At 35.5% G+C, this 18,255-nt stretch overlaps 5 non-coding genes across 5 annotated transcripts; all 5 read right to left on the bottom strand.

Moving 5' to 3' along the window:
- Positions 1-2,549: 2,549 nt before the first annotated feature.
- Positions 2,550-2,642, bottom strand: TRNAI-UAU (transfer RNA isoleucine (anticodon UAU)). Its single transcript is given in 2 exon segments — positions 2,550-2,585; positions 2,605-2,642. It is a non-coding gene; the product is annotated as a tRNA-Ile (tRNA).
- A 1,729-nt stretch (positions 2,643-4,371) lies between these two features.
- TRNAI-UAU (transfer RNA isoleucine (anticodon UAU)) lies at positions 4,372-4,464 on the bottom strand. The gene is given in 2 exon segments: positions 4,372-4,407; positions 4,427-4,464. It is a non-coding gene; the product is annotated as a tRNA-Ile (tRNA).
- Positions 4,465-10,715: 6,251 nt separating this feature from the next.
- TRNAI-UAU (transfer RNA isoleucine (anticodon UAU)) lies at positions 10,716-10,808 on the bottom strand. The gene is given in 2 exon segments: positions 10,716-10,751; positions 10,771-10,808. It is a non-coding gene; the product is annotated as a tRNA-Ile (tRNA).
- A 4,435-nt stretch (positions 10,809-15,243) lies between these two features.
- TRNAI-UAU (transfer RNA isoleucine (anticodon UAU)) lies at positions 15,244-15,336 on the bottom strand. The gene is given in 2 exon segments: positions 15,244-15,279; positions 15,299-15,336. It is a non-coding gene; the product is annotated as a tRNA-Ile (tRNA).
- Positions 15,337-17,957: 2,621 nt separating this feature from the next.
- Positions 17,958-18,050, bottom strand: TRNAI-UAU (transfer RNA isoleucine (anticodon UAU)). Its single transcript is given in 2 exon segments — positions 17,958-17,993; positions 18,013-18,050. It is a non-coding gene; the product is annotated as a tRNA-Ile (tRNA).
- Between the last annotated feature and the right edge of the window lie 205 nt (positions 18,051-18,255).

Genomic DNA, 18,255 nt, shown 5'->3' with positions numbered 1-18,255 from the left:
ATGCATGCCAGATGGCACTTGAATAAGCTGTCCACGGTGATAGAAAAGGTTTAAAAAACAACAACAACAACAACAACAACAACAACAACAACAACAATGTTATCATAATAAATGTCATATTTTAGCTTCTGTGGTCATTTTTTACAAGCTAAACACTGCAAGACTGTTTTACAGTTGAAGCAAGGATAAAATATCAACTCTAGTGATGAGACACTTGCTGTAATGACTTCGAACTCAGACGGGACTTAAACCCACCACCACTGGCTTAGGAGAACAGTGCCTTATCCATTATGCCAGTGGTGCTTACTGATGTCCTTATTTAAGACTGATAGGTTTTTAATAGTCAATTATTTATTTTTGAAAAAAAGTGAAGCTGTTTACTGTGTTCTTTGCATTACCAAGTCCAGCAAGAAATGTGCTGGTACTATCTAGAGCTGTCAGTATGGATTATCATGCTATATTGCAGAAAATCAATTTGATGCAACTGCTTTACCAACAGTATGTTAATCTTTTCCATTGCTGTTTTGTTGGCTGACTGAAGGAAGATATGCAGTGCATTTGAACCAAAGCAGATGTGTGCTGACAACTTAAATGCACAATCATGTTTGTGTTTTTTCTTTCTTTCTTCCATCCTTTGTAATATCATATTAAATATTAAGGTAGCAGTTTATAATCAATGACTAATGACATAAGAAAAGGAAAAAAAAACAGTATACAAAGATGCTCCAGGTGAGGCTTGAACTCATAACCTCGGCATTGCTCAACAGATACTGTCTTATAAGTACCGCAAGATGACCAATTGCGCCACTGGAGCTCTTTGCAGCTTTAACTGGTTATGCTAGATGTGGATTTTATTCAATACAATCAGTACAGTCATAAGAATTGAAAAAGAAAATCATTTTTGGTGATGAATGATGAGCAACAAAGGAACATGCATGCCAGATGGCACTTGAATAAGCTGTCCACAGTGATAGAAAAGGTTTAGTCCACAGTGATAGAAAAGGTTTAAAAAACAACAACAACAATGTTATCATAATTAATGTCATATTTTAGCTTCTGTGGTCACTTTTTACAAGCTAAACACTGCAAGACTGTTTTACAGTTGAAGCAAGGATAAAATATCAATTCTACTGATGAGACACTTGCTGTAACGACTTCCAACTCAGATGGGACTTAAACCCACAACCACTGGCTTACGAGAACAGTGCCTTATCCATTATGCCAGTGGTGCTTACTGATGTCCTTGTTTAAGACTGATAGGTTTTTAATAGTCAATTATTTATTTTTTGAAAAAATATGAAGCTGTTTACTGTGTTCTTTGCTTTACCAAGTCCAGCAAGAAATGTGCTGGTACTATCCAGAGCTGTCAGTATGGATTATCATGCTATATTGCAGAAAATCAATTTGATGCAACTGCTTTACCAACAGTATGTTATTCTTTTCCATTGCTGTTTTGTTGGCTGACTGAAGGAAGATATGCAGTGCATTTGAACCAAAGCAGATGTGTGCTGACAACTTAAATGCACTATCATGTTTGTGTGTTTTCTTTCTTTCTTCCATCCTTTGTAATATCATATTAAATATTAAGGCTACAAGTTTATAATCAATGACTAATGACATAAGAAAAGGAAAAAAAAACAGTATACAAAGATGCTCCAGGTGAGGCTTGAACTCACAACCTCAGCATTGCTCAACAGATACTGTCTTATAAGTACCGCGCGATGACCAATTGTGCCACTGGAGCGCTTTGCAACATTGATTGGTTATGCTAGATGTGGATTTTATTCAATGCAATCAGTACAGTCATAAGAATTGAAAAAGAAAATCATTTTTGGTGATGAATGATGAGCAACAAAGGAACATGCATGCCAGATGGTACTTAAATAAGATGTCCACGGTGATAGAAAATGTTTAAAAAAAACAACAACAATGTTATCATAATAAATGTCATATTTTAGCTTCTGTGGTCATTTTTTGCAAGCTAAACACTGCAAGACTGTTTTACAGTCGAAGCAAGGATAAAATATCAATTCTAGTGATGAGACACTTGCTGTAATGACTTCCACCCCATATGGAACTTGGACCCCCTGTCTTAGGAGGGCAGTGACTTATCCATTATGCCAGTGGTGCTTACTGATGTTCTTATTTAAGACTGTTAGGTTTTTAATAGTCAATTATTTATTTTTGAGGAAAAAGTGAAGCTGTTTACTGTGTTCTTTGCATTACCAAGTCCAGCAAGAAATGTGCTGGTACTATCCAGAGCTGTCAGTATGGATTATCATGCTATATTGCAGAAAATCAATTTGATGCAACTGCTTTACCAACAGTATGTTAATCTTTTCCATTGCTGTTTTGCTGGCTGACTGAAGGAAGATATGCAGTGCATTTGAACCAAAGCAGATGTGTGCTGACAACTTAAATGCACAATCATGTTTGTGTTTTTTCTTTCTTTCTTCCATCCTTTGTAATATCATATTAAATATTAAGGTAGCAGTTTATAATCAATGACTAATGACATAAAAAAAGGAAAGAAAAAAATTATACAAAGCTGCTCCAAGTGAGGCTTGAACTCACAACCTCGGCATTGCTCAACAGATACTGTCTTATAAGTACCGCGCGCTGACCAATTGCGCCACTGGAGCACTTTGCAGCATTCATTGGTTATGCTAGATGTGGATTTTATTCAATACAATCAGTACAGTCATAAGAATTGAAAAAGAAAATCATTTTTGGTGATGAATGATGAGCAACAAAGGAACATGCATGCCAGATGGCACTTGAATAAGCTGTCCACTGTGATAGAAAAGGTTTAAAAAACAACAACAACAATGTTATCCTAATTAATGTCATATTTTAGCTTCTGTGGTCATTTTTTACAAGCTAAACACTGCAAGACTGTTTTACAGTTGAAGCAAGGATAAAATATCAACTCTAGTGATGAGACACTTGCTGTAATGACTTCCAACTCAGACGGGACTTAAACCCACAACCACTGGCTTAGGAGAACAGTGCCTTATCCATTATGCCAGTGGTGCTTACTGACGTCCTTATTTAAGACTGATAGGTTTTTAATAGTCAATTATTTATTTTTTAAAAAAAGTGAAGCTGTTTACTGTGTTCTTTGCATTACCAAGTCCAGCAAGAAATGTGCTGGTACTATCCAGAGCTGTCAGTATGGATTATCATGCTATATTGCAGAAAATCAATTTGATGCAACTGCTTTACCAACAGTATGTTAATCTTTTCCATTGCTGTTTTGTTGGCTGACTGAAGGAAGATATGCAGTGCATTTGAACCAAAGCAGATGTGTGCTGACAACTTAAATGCACAATCATGTTTGTGTGTTTTCTTTCTTTCTTCCATCCTTTGTAATATCATATTAAATATTAAGGTAGCAGTTTATAATCAATGACTAATGACATGAAAAAAGGAAAAAAAACATTATACAAAGCTCCTCCAGGAGAGGCTTTCACTCACAACCTCGGCATTGCTCAACAGATACTGTATTATAAGTACCACGCGCTGACCAATTGCGCCACTGGAGCACTTTGCAGCATTAATTGGTTATGCTAGATGTGGATTTTATTCAATACAATCAGTACAGTCATAAGAATTGAAAAAGAAAATCATTTTTGGTGATGAATGATGAGCAACAAAGGAACATGCATGCCAGATGGCACTTGAATAAGCTGTCCACTGTGATAGAAAAGGTTTAAAAAACAACAACAACAATGTTATCATAATTAATGTCATATTTTAGAATGTCATATTTTAGCTTCTGTGGTCATTTTTTACAAGCTAAACACTGCAAGACTGTTTTACAGTTGAAGCAAGGATAAAATATAAACTCTAGTGATGAGACACTTGCTGTAATGACTTCCAACTCAGACGGGACTTAAACCCACAACCACTGGCTTAGGAGAACAGTGCCTTATCCATTATGCCAGTGGTGCTTACTGATGTCCTTATTTAAGACTGATAGGTTTTTAATAGTCAATTATTTATTTTTGAAAAAAAGTGAAGCTGTTTACTGTGTTCTTTGCATTACCAAGTCCAGCAAGAAATGTGCTGGTACTATCCAGAGCTGTCAGTATGGATTATCATGCTATATTGCAGAAAATCAATTTGATGCAACTGCTTTACCAACAGTATGTTAATCTTTTCCATTGCTGTTTTGTTGGCTGACTGAAGGAAGATATGCAGTGCATTTGAACCAAAGCAGATGTGTGCTGACAACTTAAATGCACAATCATGTTTGTGTTTTTTCTTTCTTTCTTCCATCCTTTGTAATATCATATTAAATATTAAGGTAGCAGTTTATAATCAATGACTAATGACATAAAAAAAGGAAAAAAAAACATAATACAAAGCTGCTCCAGGAGAGGCTTGAACTCACAACCTCGGCATTGCTCAACAGATACTGTATTATAAGTACCACGCGCTGACCAATTGCGCCACTGGAGCACTTTGCAGCATCAATTGGTTATGCTAGATGTGGATTTTATTCAATATAATCAGTACAGTCAAAAGAATTGAAAAAGAAAATCATTTTTGGTGATGAATGATGAGCAACAAAGGAACATGCATGCCAGATGGCACTTGAATAAGCTGTCCACTGTGATAGAAAAGGTTTAAAAAAACAACAACAACAATGTTATCATAATTAATGTCATATTTTAGCTTCTGTGGTCATTTTTTACAAGCTAAACACTGCAAGACTGTTTTACAGTAGAAGCAAGGATAAAATATCAACTCTAGTGATGAGACACTTGCTGTAATGACTTCCAACTCAGACGGGACTTAAACCTACAACCACTGGCTTAGGAGAACAGTGCCTTATCCATTATGCCAGTGGTGCTTACTGATGTCCTTATTTAAGACAGTTAGGTTTTTAATAGTCAATTATTTATTTTTTGAAAAAAAGTGAAGCTGTTTACTGTGTTCTTTGCATTACCAAGTCCAGCAAGAAATGTGCTGGTACTATCCAGAGCTGTCAGTATGGATTATCATGCTATATTGCAGAAAATCAATTTGATGCAACTGCTTTACCAACAGTATGTTAATCTTTTCCATTGCTGTTTTGTTGGCTGACTGAAGGAAGATATGCAGTGCATTTGAACCAAAGCAGATGTGTGCTGACAACTTAAATGCACAATCATGTTTGTGTTTTTTCTTTCTTTCTTTCTTCCATCCTTTGTAATATCATATTAAATATTAAGGTAGCAGTTTATAATCAATGACTAATGACATAAAAAAAGGAAAAAAAAACATTATACAAAGCTGCTCATGGAGAGGCTTTCACTCACAACCTCGGCATTGCTCAACAGATACTGTATTATAAGTACCACGCGCTGACCAATTGCGCCACTGGAGCACTTTGCAGCATTAATTGGTTATGCTAGATGTGGATTTTATTCAATACAATCAGTATAGTCATAAGAATTGAAAAAGAAAATCATTTTTGGTGATGAATGATGAGCAACAAAGGAACATGCATGCCAGATGGCACTTGAATAAGCTGTCCACTGTGATAGAAAAGGTTTAAAAAACAACAACAACAATGTTATCCTAATTAATGTCATATTTTAGCTTCTGTGGTCATTTTTTACAAGCTAAACACTGCAAGACTGTTTTACAGTTGAAGCAAGGATAAAATATAAACTCTAGTGATGAGACACTTGCTGTAATGACTTCCAACTCAGACGGGACTTAAACCCACAACCACTGGCTTAGGAGAACAGTGCCTTATCCATTATGCCAGTGGTGCTTACTGATGTCCTTATTTAAGACTGATAGGTTTTTAATAGTCAATAATTTATTTTTGAAAAAAAGTGAAGCTGTTTACTGTGTTCTTTGCATTACCAAGTCCAGCAAGAAATGTGCTGGTACTATCCAGAGCTGTCAGTATGGATTATCATGCTATATTGCAGAAAATCAATTTGATGCAACTGCTTTACCAACAGTATGTTAATCTTTTCCATTGCTGTTTTGTTGGCTGACTGAAGGAAGATATGCAGTGCATTTGAACCGAAGCAGATGTTTGCTGACAACTTAAATGCACAATCATGTTTGTGTTTTTTCTTTCTTTCTTCCATCCTTTGTAATATCATATTAAATATTAAGGTAGCAGTTTATAATCGATGACTAATGACATAAAAAAAGGAAAAAAAAACATTATACAAAGCTGCTCCAGGTGAGGCTTGAACTCACAACCGCGGCATTGCTCAACAGACACTGTATTATAAGTACCACGCGCTGAGCAATTGCGCCACTGGAGCACTTTGCAGCATTAATTGGTTATGCTAGATGTGGATTTTATTCAATACAATCAGTACAGTCATAAGAATTGAAAAAGAAAATCATTTTTGGTGATGAATGATGAGCAACAAAGGAACATGCATGCCAGATGGCACTTGAATAAGCTGTCCACTGTGATAGAAAAGGTTTAAAAAACAACAACAACAATGTTATCATAATTAATGTCATATTTTAGCTTCTGTGGTCATTTTTTACAAGCTAAACATTGCAAGATTGTTTTACAGTTGAAGCAAGGATAAAATATAAACTCTAGTGATGAGACACTTGCTGTAATGACTTCCAACTCAGACGGGACTTAAACCCACAACCACTGGCTTAGGAGAACAGTGCCTTATCCATTATGCCAGTGGTGCTTACTGATGTCCTTATTTAAGACTGATAGGGTTTTAATAGTCAATTACTTATTTTTGAAAAAAAATTGAAGCTGTTTACTGTGTTCTTTGCATTACCAAGTCCAGCAAGAAATGTGCTGGTACTATCCAGAGCTGTCAGTATGGATTATCATGCTATATTGCAGAAAATCAATTTGATGCAACTGCTTTACCAACAGTATGTTATTCTTTTCCATTGCTGTTTTGTTGGCTGACTGAAGGAAGATATGCAGTGCATTTGAACCAAAGCAGATGTGTGCTGACAACTTAAATGCACAATCATGTTTGTGTGTTTTCTTTCTTTCTTCCATCCTTTGTAATATCATATTAAATATTAAGGCTACAAGTTTATAATCAATGACTAATGACATAAGAAAAGGAAAAAAAAACAGTATACAAAGCTGCTCCAGGTGAGGCTTGAACTCACAACCTCGGCATTGCTCAACAGATACTGTCTTATAAGTACCGCGTGCCGACCAACTGCGCCACTGGAGCGCTTTGCAACATTGTTTGGTTATGCTAGATGTGGATTTTATTCAATGCAATCAGTACAGTCATAAGAATTGAAAAAGAAAATCATTTTTGGTGATGAATGATGAGCAACAAAGGAACATGCATGCCAGATGGTACTTAAATAAGATGTCCACGGTGATAGAAAATGTTTAAAAAAAACAACAACAATGTTATCATAATAAATGTCATATTTTAGCTTCTGTGGTCATTTTTTGCAAGCTAAACACTGCAAGACTGTTTTACAGTCGAAGCAAGGATAAAATATCAATTCTAGTGATGAGACACTTGCTGTAATGACTTCCACCCCATATGGAACTTGGACCCCCTGTCTTAGGAGGGCAGTGACTTATCCATTATGCCAGTGGTGCTTACTGATGTTCTTATTTAAGACTGTTAGGTTTTTAATAGTCAATTATTTATTTTTGAAGAAAAAGTGAAGCTGTTTACTGTGTTCTTTGCATTACCAAGTCCAGCAAGAAATGTGCTGGTACTATCCAGAGCTGTCAGTATGGATTATCATGCTATATTGCAGAAAATCAATTTGATGCAACTGCTTTACCAACAGTATGTTAATCTTTTCCATTGCTGTTTTGTTGGCTGACTGAAGGAAGATATGCAGTGCATTTGAACCAAAGCAGATGTGTGCTGACAACTTAAATGCACAATCATGTTTGTGTGTTTTCTTTCTTTCTTCCATCCTTTGTAATATCATATTAAATATTAAGGTAGCAGTTTATAATCAATGACTAATGACATAAAAAAAGGAAAAAAAAACATTATACAAAGCTGCTCTAGGTGAGGCTTGAACTCACAACCTCGGCATTACTCAACAGATACTGTATTATAAGTACCACACGCTGACCATTTGCACCACTGGAGCACTTTGCAGCATTCGTTGGTTATGCTAGATGTGGATTTTATTCAATACAATCAGTACAGTCATAAGAATTGAAAAAGAAAATCATTTTTGGTGATGAATGATGAGCAACAAAGGAACATGCATGCCAGATGGCACTTGAATAAGCTGTCCACTGTGATAGAAATGGTTTAAAAAACAACAACAACAACAACAACAATGTTATCCTAATTAATGTCATATTTTAGCTTCTGTGGTCATTTTTTACAAGCTAAACACTGCAAGACTGTTTTACAGTTGAAGCAAGGATAAAATATCAACTCTAGTGATGAGATACTTGCTGTAATGACTTCCAACTCAGACGGGACTTAAACCCACTACCACTGGCTTAGGAGAACAGTGCCTTATCCATTATGCCAGTGGTGCTTACTGATGTCCTTATTTAAGACTGTTAGGTTTTTAATAGTCAATTATTTATTTTTGAAAAAAAGTGAAGCTGTTTACTGTGTTCTTTGCATTACCAAGTCCAGCAAGAAATGTGCTGGTACTATCCAGAGCTGTAAGTATGGATTATCATGCTATATTGCAGAAAATCAATTTGATGCAACTGCTTTACCAACAGTATGTTAATCTTTTCCATTGCTGTTTTGTTGGCTGACTGAAGGAAGATATGCAGTGCATTTGAACCAAAGCAGATGTGTGCTGACAACTTAAATGCACAATCATGTTTGTGTTTTTTCTTTCTTTCTTCCATCCTTTGTATTATCATATTAAATATTAAGGTAGCAGTTTATAATCAATGACTAATGACATAAAAAAAGGAAAAAAAAAACATTATTCAAAGCTGCTCCAAGTGAGGCTTGAACTCACAACATCGGCATTGCTCAACAGATACTGTCTTATAAGTACCGCGCGCTGACCAATTACGCCACTGGAGCACTTTGCAGCATTAATTGGTTATGCTAGATGTGGATTTTATTCAATACAATCAGTACAGTCATAAGAATTGAAAAAGAAAAACATTTTTGGTGATGAATGATGAGCAACAAAGGAACATGCATGCCAGATGGCACTTGAATAAGCTGTCCACTGTGATAGAAAAGGTTTAAAAAACAACAACAACAATGTTATCCTAATTAATGTCATATTTTAGCTTCTGTGGTCATTTTTTACAAGCTAAACACTGCAAGACTGTTTTACAGTTGAAGCAAGGATAAAATATCAACTCTAGTGATGAGACACTTACTGTAATGACTTCGAACTCAGACGGGACTTAAACCCACCACCACTGGCTTAGGAGAACAGTGCCTTATCCATTATGCCAGTAGTGCTTACTGATGTCCTTATTTAAGACTGATAGGTTTTTAATAGTCAATTATTTATTTTTGAAAAAAAGTGAAGCTGTTTACTGTGTTCTTTGCATTACCAAGTCCAGCAAGAAATGTGCTGGTACTATCCAGAGCTGTCAGTATGGATTATCATGCTATATTGCAGAAAATCAATTTGATGCAACTGCTTTACCAACAGTATGTTAATCTTTTCCATTGCTGTTTTGTTGGCTGATTGAAGGAAGATATGCAGTGCATTTGAACCAAAGCAGATGTGTGCTGACAACTTAAAAGCACAATCATGTTTGTATTTTTTCTTTCTTTCTTCCATCCTTTGTAATATCATATTAAATATTAAGGTAGCGGTTTATAATCAATGACTAATGACATAAAAAAAGGAAAAAAAAACATTATACAGAGCTGCTCTAGGTGAGGCTTGAACTCACAACCTAGGCATTGCTCAACAGATACTGTATTATAAGTACCACATGCTGACCAATTGCACCACTGGAGCACTTTGCAGCATTAATTGGTTATGCTAGATGTGGATTTTATTCAATACAATCAGTACAGTCATAAGAATTGAAAAAGAAAATCATTTTTGGTGATGAATGATGAGCAACAAAGGAATATGCATGCCAGATGGCACTTGAATAAGCTGTCCACTGTGATAGAAAAGGTTTAAAAAACAACAACAACAATGTTATCCTAATTAATGTCATATTTTAGCTTCTGTGGTCATTTTTTACAAGCTAAACACTGCAAGACTGTTTTACAGTTGAAGCAAGGATAAAATATCAACTCTAGTGATGAGACACTTGCTGTAATGACTTCCAACTCAGACGGGACTTAAACCCACTACCACTGGCTTAGGAGAACAGTGCCTTATCCATTATGCCAGTGGTACTTACTGTTGTCCTTATTTAAGACTGTTAGATTTTTAATAGTCAATTATTTATTTTTGAAAAAAAGTGAAGCTGTTTACTGTGTTCTTTGCATTACCAAGTCCAGCAAGAAATGTGCTGGTACTATCCAGAGCTGTAAGTATTTATTATCATGCTATATTGCAGAAAATCAATTTGATGCAACTGCTTTACCAACAGTATGTTAATCTTTTCCATTGCTGTTTTGTTGGCTGACTGAAGGAAGATATGCAGTGCATTTGAACCAAAGCAGATGTGTGCTGACAACTTAAATGCACAATCATGTTTGTGTTTTTTCTTTCTTTCTTTCTTCCATCCTTTGTAATATCATATTAAATATTAAGGCTACAAGTTTATAATCAATGACTAATGACATAAGAAAAGGAAAAAAAACAGTATACAAAGATGCTCCAGGTGAGGCTTGAACTCACAACCTCGGCATTGCTCAACAGATACTGTCTTATAAGTACCGCGTGCTGACCAACTGCGCCACTGGAGCGCTTTGAGACATTGATTGGTTATGCTAGATGTGGATTTTATTCAATGCAATCAGTACAGTCATAAGTATTGAAAAAGAAAATCATTTTTGGTGATGAATGATGAGCAACAAAGGAACATGCATGCCATATGGTACTTAAATAAGATGTCCACGGTGATAGAAAATGTTTAAAAAAAACAACAACAATGTTATCATAATAAATGTCATATTTTAGCTTCTGTGGTCATTTTTTGCAAGCTAAACACTGCAAGACTGTTTTACAGTCGAAGCAAGGATAAAATATAAATTCTAGTGATGAGACACTTGCTGTAATGACTTCCACCCCATATGGAACTTGGACCCCCTGTCTTAGGAGGGCAGTGACTTATCCATTATGCCAGTGGTGCTTACTGATGTTCTTATTTAAGACTGTTAGGTTTTTAATAGTCAATTATTTATTTTTAAGAAAAAGTGAAGCTGTTTACTGTGTTCTTTGCATTACCAAGTCCAGCAAGAAATGTGCTGGTACTATCCAGAGCTGTCAGTATGGATTATCATGCTATATTGCAGAAAATCAATTTGATGCAACTGCTTTACCAACAGTATGTTAATCTTTTCCATTGCTGTTTTGTTGGCTGACTGAAGGAAGATATGCAGTGCATTTGAACCAAAGCAGATGTGTGCTGACAACTTAAATGCACAATCATGTTTGTGTTTTTTCTTTCTTTCTTCCATCCTTTGTAATATCATATTAAATATTAAGGTAGCAGTTTATAATCAATGACTAATGACATAAAAAAAGGAAAAAAAAAACATTATTCAAAGCTGCTCCAAGTGAGGCTTGAACTCACAATATCGGCATTGCTCAACAGATACTGTCTTATAAGTACCGCGCGCTGACCAATTACGCCACTGGAGCACTTTGCAGCATTAATTGGTTATGCTAGATGTGGATTTTATTCAATACAATCAGTACAGTCATAAGAATTGAAAAAGAAAAACATTTTTGGTGATGAATGATGAGCAACAAAAGAACATGCATGCCAGATGGCACTTGAATAAGCTGTCCACTGTGATAGAAAAGGTTTAAAAAACAACAACAACAATGTTATCCTAATTAATGTCATATTTTAGCTTCTGTGGTCATTTTTTACAAGCTAAACACTGCAAGACTGTTTTACAGTTGAAGCAAGGATAAAATATAAACTCTAGTGATGAGACACTTGCTGTAATGACTTCCAACTCAGACGGGACTTAAACCCACAACCACTGGCTTAGGAGAACAGTGCCTTATCCATTATGCCAGTGGTGCTTACTGATGTCCTTATTTAAGACTGTTAGGTTTTTAATAGTCAATTATTTATTTTTGAAAAAAGTGAAGCTGTTTACTGTGTTCTTTGCATTACCAAGTCCAGCAAGAAATGTGCTGGTACTATCCAGAGCTGTAAGTATGGATTATTATGCTATATTGCAGAAAATCAATTTGATGCAACTGCTTTACCAACAGTACAGTATGTTAATCTTTTCCATTGCTGTTTTGTTGGCTGACTGAAGGAAGATATGCAGTGCATTTGAACCAAAGCAGATGTGTGCTGACAACTTAAATGCACAATCATGTTTGTGTTTTTTCTTTCTTTCTTCCATCCTTTGTAATATCATATTAAATATTAAGGTAGCAGTTTATAATCAATGACTAATGACATAAGAAAAGGAAAAAAAAAAAACATTATACAAAGCTGCTCTAGGTGAGGCTTGAACTCACAACCTAGGCATTGCTCAACAGATACTGTATTATAAGTACCACATGCTGACCAATTGCACCACTGGAGCACTTTGCAGCATTAATTGGTTATGCTAGATGTGGATTTTATTCAATACAATCAGTACAGTCATAAGAATTGAAAAAGAAAATCATTTTTGGTGATGAATGATGAGCAACAAAGGAACATGCATGCCAGATGGCACTTGAATAAGCTGTCCACTGTGATAGAAAAGGTTTAAAAAACAACAACAACAATGTTATCCTAATTAATGTCATATTTTAGCTTCTGTGGTCATTTTTTACAAGCTAAACACTGCAAGACTGTTTTACAGTTGAAGCAAGGATAAAATATCAACTCTAGTGATGAGACACTTGCTGTAATGACTTCCAACTCAGACGGGACTTAAACCCACTACCACTGGCTTAGGAGAACAGTGCCTTATCCATTATGCCAGTGGTACTTACTGTTGTCCTTATTTAAGACTGTTAGATTTTTAATAGTCAATTATTTATTTTTGAAAAAAAGTGAAGCTGTTTACTGTGTTCTTTGCATTACCAAGTCCAGCAAGAAATGTGCTGGTACTATCCAGAGCTGTAAGTATTTATTATCATGCTATATTGCAGAAAATCAATTTGATGCAACTGCTTTACCAACAGTATGTTAATCTTTTCCATTGCTGTTTTGTTGGCTGACTGAAGGAAGATATGCAGTGCATTTGAACCAAAGCAGATGTGTGCTGACAACTTAAATGCACAATCATGTTTGTGTTTTTTCTTTCTTTCTTTCTTCCATCCTTTGTAATATCATATTAAATATTAAGGTAGCAGTTTATAATCAATGACTAATGACATAAAAAAAGGAAAAAAAAAACATTATACAAAGCTGCTCCAGGAGAGGCTTTCACTCACAACCTCGGCATTGCTCAACAGATACTGTATTATAAGTACCACGCGCTGACCAATTGCGCCACTGGAGCACTTTGCAGCATTAATAGGTTATGCTAGATGTGGATTTTATTCAATACAATCAGTACAGTCATAAGAATTGAAAAAGAAAATCATTTTTGGTGATGAATGATGAGCAACAAAGGAACATGCATGCCAGATGGCACTTGAATAAGCTGTCCACTGTGATAGAAAAGGTTTAAAAAACAACAACAACAATGTTATCCTAATTAATGTCATATTTTAGCTTCTGTGGTCATTTTTTTACAAGCTAAACACTGCAAGACTGTTTTACAGTTGAAGCAAGGATAAACTATAAACTCTAGTGATGAGACACTTGCTGTAATGACTTCCAACTCAGACGGGACTTAAACCCACAACCACTGGCTTAAGAGAACAGTGCCTTATCCATTATGCCAGTGGTGCTTACTGATGTCCTTATTTAAGATTGATAGGTTTTTAATAGTCAATAATTTATTTTTGAAAAAAAGTGAAGCTGTTTACTGTGTTCTTTGCATTACCAAGTCCAGCAAGAAATGTGCTGGTACTATCCAGAGCTGTCAGTATGGATTATCATGCTATATTGCAGAAAATCAATTTGATGCAACTGCTTTACCAACAGTATGTTAATCTTTTCCATTGCTGTTTTGTTGGCTGACTGAAGGAAGATATGCAGTGCATTTGAACCGAAGCAGATGTGTGCTGACAACTTAAATGCACAATCATGTTTGTGTTTTTTCTTTCTTTCTTCCATCCTTTGTAATATCATATTAAATATTAAGGTAGCAGTTTATAATAGATGACTAATGACATAAAAAAAGGAAAAAAAAACATTACACAAAGCTGCTCCAGGTGAGGCTTGAACTCACAACCTCGGCATTGCTCAACAGACACTGTATTATAAGTACCACGCGCTGAGCAATTGCGCCACTGGAGCACTTTGCAGCATTAATTGGTTATGCTAGATATGGATTTTATTCAATACAATCAGTACAGTCATAAGAATTGAAAAAGAAAATCATTTTTGGTGATGAATGATGAGCAACAAAGGAACATGCATGCCAGATGGCACTTGAATAAGCTGTCCACTGTGATAGAAAAGGTTTAAAAAACAACAACAACAATGTTATCATAATTAATGTCATATTTTAGCTTCTGTGGTCATTTTTTACAAGCTAAACATTGCAAGATTGTTTTACAGTTGAAGCAAGGATAAAATATAAACTCTAGTGATGAGACACTTGCTGTAATGACTTCCAACTCAGACGGGACTTAAACCCACAACCACTGGCTTAGGAGAACAGTGCCTTATCCATTATGCCAGTGGTGCTTACTGATGTCCTTATTTAAGACTGATAGGGTTTTAATAGTCAATTATTTATTTTTGAAAAAAAATTGAAGCTGTTTACTGTGTTCTTTGCATTACCAAGTCCAGCAAGAAATGTGCTGGTACTATCCAGAGCTGTCAGTATGGATTATCATGCTATATTGCAGAAAATCAATTTGATGCAACTGCTTTACCAACAGTATGTTATTCTTTTCCATTGCTGTTTTGTTGGCTGACTGAAGGAAGATATGCAGTGCATTTGAACCAAAGCAGATGTGTGCTGACAACTTAAATGCACAATCATGTTTGTGTGTTTTCTTTCTTTCTTCCATCCTTTGTAATATCATATTAAATATTAAGGCTACAAGTTTATAATCAATGACTAATGACATAAGAAAAGGAAAAAAAACAGTATACAAAGATGCTCCAGGTGAGGCTTGAACTCACAACCTCGGCATTGCTCAACAGATACTGTCTTATAAGTACCGCGTGCTGACCAACTGCGCCACTGGAGCGCTTTGAGACATTGATTGGTTATGCTAGATGTGGATTTTATTCAATGCAATCAGTACAGTCATAAGTATTGAAAAAGAAAATCATTTTTGGTGATGAATGATGAGCAACAAAGGAACATGCATGCCATATGGTACTTAAATAAGATGTCCACGGTGATAGAAAATGTTTAAAAAAAACAACAACAATGTTATCATAATAAATGTCATATTTTAGCTTCTGTGGTCATTTTTTGCAAGCTAAACACTGCAAGACTGTTTTACAGTCGAAGCAAGGATAAAATATAAATTCTAGTGATGAGACACTTGCTGTAATGACTTCCACCCCATATGGAACTTGGACCCCCTGTCTTAGGAGGGCAGTGACTTATCCATTATGCCAGTGGTGCTTACTGATGTTCTTATTTAAGACTGTTAGGTTTTTAATAGTCAATTATTTATTTTTAAGAAAAAGTGAAGCTGTTTACTGTGTTCTTTGCATTACCAAGTCCAGCAAGAAATGTGCTGGTACTATCCAGAGCTGTCAGTATGGATTATCATGCTATATTGCAGAAAATCAATTTGATGCAACTGCTTTACCAACAGTATGTTAATCTTTTCCATTGCTGTTTTGTTGGCTGACTGAAGGAAGATATGCAGTGCATTTGAACCAAAGCAGATGTGTGCTGACAACTTAAATGCACAATCATGTTTGTGTTTTTTCTTTCTTTCTTCCATCCTTTGTAATATCATATTAAATATTAAGGTAGCAGTTTATAATCAATGACTAATGACATAAAAAAAGGAAAAAAAAAACATTATTCAAAGCTGCTCCAAGTGAGGCTTGAACTCACAATATCGGCATTGCTCAACAGATACTGTCTTATAAGTACCGCGCGCTGACCAATTACGCCACTGGAGCACTTTGCAGCATTAATTGGTTATGCTAGATGTGGATTTTATTCAATACAATCAGTACAGTCATAAGAATTGAAAAAGAAAAACATTTTTGGTGATGAATGATGAGCAACAAAAGAACATGCATGCCAGATGGCACTTGAATAAGCTGTCCACTGTGATAGAAAAGGTTTAAAAAACAACAACAACAATGTTATCCTAATTAATGTCATATTTTAGCTTCTGTGGTCATTTTTTACAAGCTAAACACTGCAAGACTGTTTTACAGTTGAAGCAAGGATAAAATATAAACTCTAGTGATGAGACACTTGCTGTAATGACTTCCAACTCAGACGGGACTTAAACCCACAACCACTGGCTTAGGAGAACAGTGCCTTATCCATTATGCCAGTGGTGCTTACTGATGTCCTTATTTAAGACTGTTAGGTTTTTAATAGTCAATTATTTATTTTTGAAAAAAGTGAAGCTGTTTACCGTGTTCTTTGCATTACCAAGTCCAGCAAGAAATGTGCTGGTACTATCCAGAGCTGTAAGTATGGATTATTATGCTATATTGCAGAAAATCAATTTGATGCAACTGCTTTACCAACAGTACAGTATGTTAATCTTTTCCATTGCTGTTTTGTTGGCTGACTGAAGGAAGATATGCAGTGCATTTGAACCAAAGCAGATGTGTGCTGACAACTTAAATGCACAATCATGTTTGTGTTTTTTCTTTCTTTCTTCCATCCTTTGTAATATCATATTAAATATTAAGGTAGCAGTTTATAATCAATGACTAATGACATAAGAAAAGGAAAAAAAAAAAACATTATACAAAGCTGCTCTAGGTGAGGCTTGAACTCACAACCTAGGCATTGCTCAACAGATACTGTATTATAAGTACCACATGCTGACCAATTGCACCACTGGAGCACTTTGCAGCATTAATTGGTTATGCTAGATGTGGATTTTATTCAATACAATCAGTACAGTCATAAGAATTGAAAAAGAAAATCATTTTTGGTGATGAATGATGAGCAACAAAGGAACATGCATGCCAGATGGCACTTGAATAAGCTGTCCACGGTGATAGAAAAGGTTTAAAAAACAACAACAACAATGTTATCCTAATTAATGTCATATGTTAGCTTCTGTGGTCATTTTTTACAAGCTAAACACTGCAAGACTGTTTTACAGTTGAAGCAAGGATAAAATATCAACTCTAGTGATGAGACACTTGCTGTAATGACTTCCAACTCAGACGGGACTTAAACCCACTACCACTGGCTTAGGAGAACAGTGCCTTATCCATTATGCCAGTGGTGCTTACTGATGTCCTTATTTAAGACTGTTAGGTTTTTAATAGTCAATTATTTATTTTTGAAAAAAAGTGAAGCTGTTTACTGTGTTCTTTGCATTACCAAGTCCAGCAAGAAATGTGCTGGTACTATCCAGAGCTGTAAGTATGGATTATCATGCTATATTGCAGAAAATCAATTTGATGCAACTGCTTTACCAACAGTATGTTAATCTTTTCCATTGCTGTTTTGTTGGCTGACTGAAGGAAGATATGCAGTGCATTTGAACCAAAGCAGATGTGTGCTGACAACTTAAATGCACAATCATGTTTGTGTTTTTTCTTTCTTTCTTCCATCCTTTGTAATATCATATTAAATATTATGGTAGCAGTTTATAATCAATGACTAATGACATAAGAAAAGGGAAAAAAAAACAGTATACAAAGAAGCTCCAGGTGAGGCTTGAACTCACAACCTCGGCATTGCTCAACAGATACTGTCTTATAAGTACCGCGCGCTGACCAATTGCGCCACTGGAGCTCTATGCAGCATTAATTGGTTATGCTAGATGTGGATTTTATTCAATACAATCAGTACAGTCATAAGAATTGAAAAAGAAAATCATTTTTGGTGATGAATGATGAGCAACAAAGGAACATGCATGCCAGATGGCACTTGAATAAGCTGTCCACGGTGACAGAAAAGGTTTAAAAAACAACAACAACAATGTTATCATAATAAATGT

Source organism: Pseudophryne corroboree, unplaced genomic scaffold (assembly GCF_028390025.1).
Source record: "Pseudophryne corroboree isolate aPseCor3 unplaced genomic scaffold, aPseCor3.hap2 scaffold_1760, whole genome shotgun sequence".
NCBI lineage: Eukaryota > Metazoa > Chordata > Amphibia > Anura > Myobatrachidae > Pseudophryne > Pseudophryne corroboree.
Note: the sequence above shows the minus strand (reverse complement) of the source record. Positions and strands in the feature narration are given on the sequence as shown.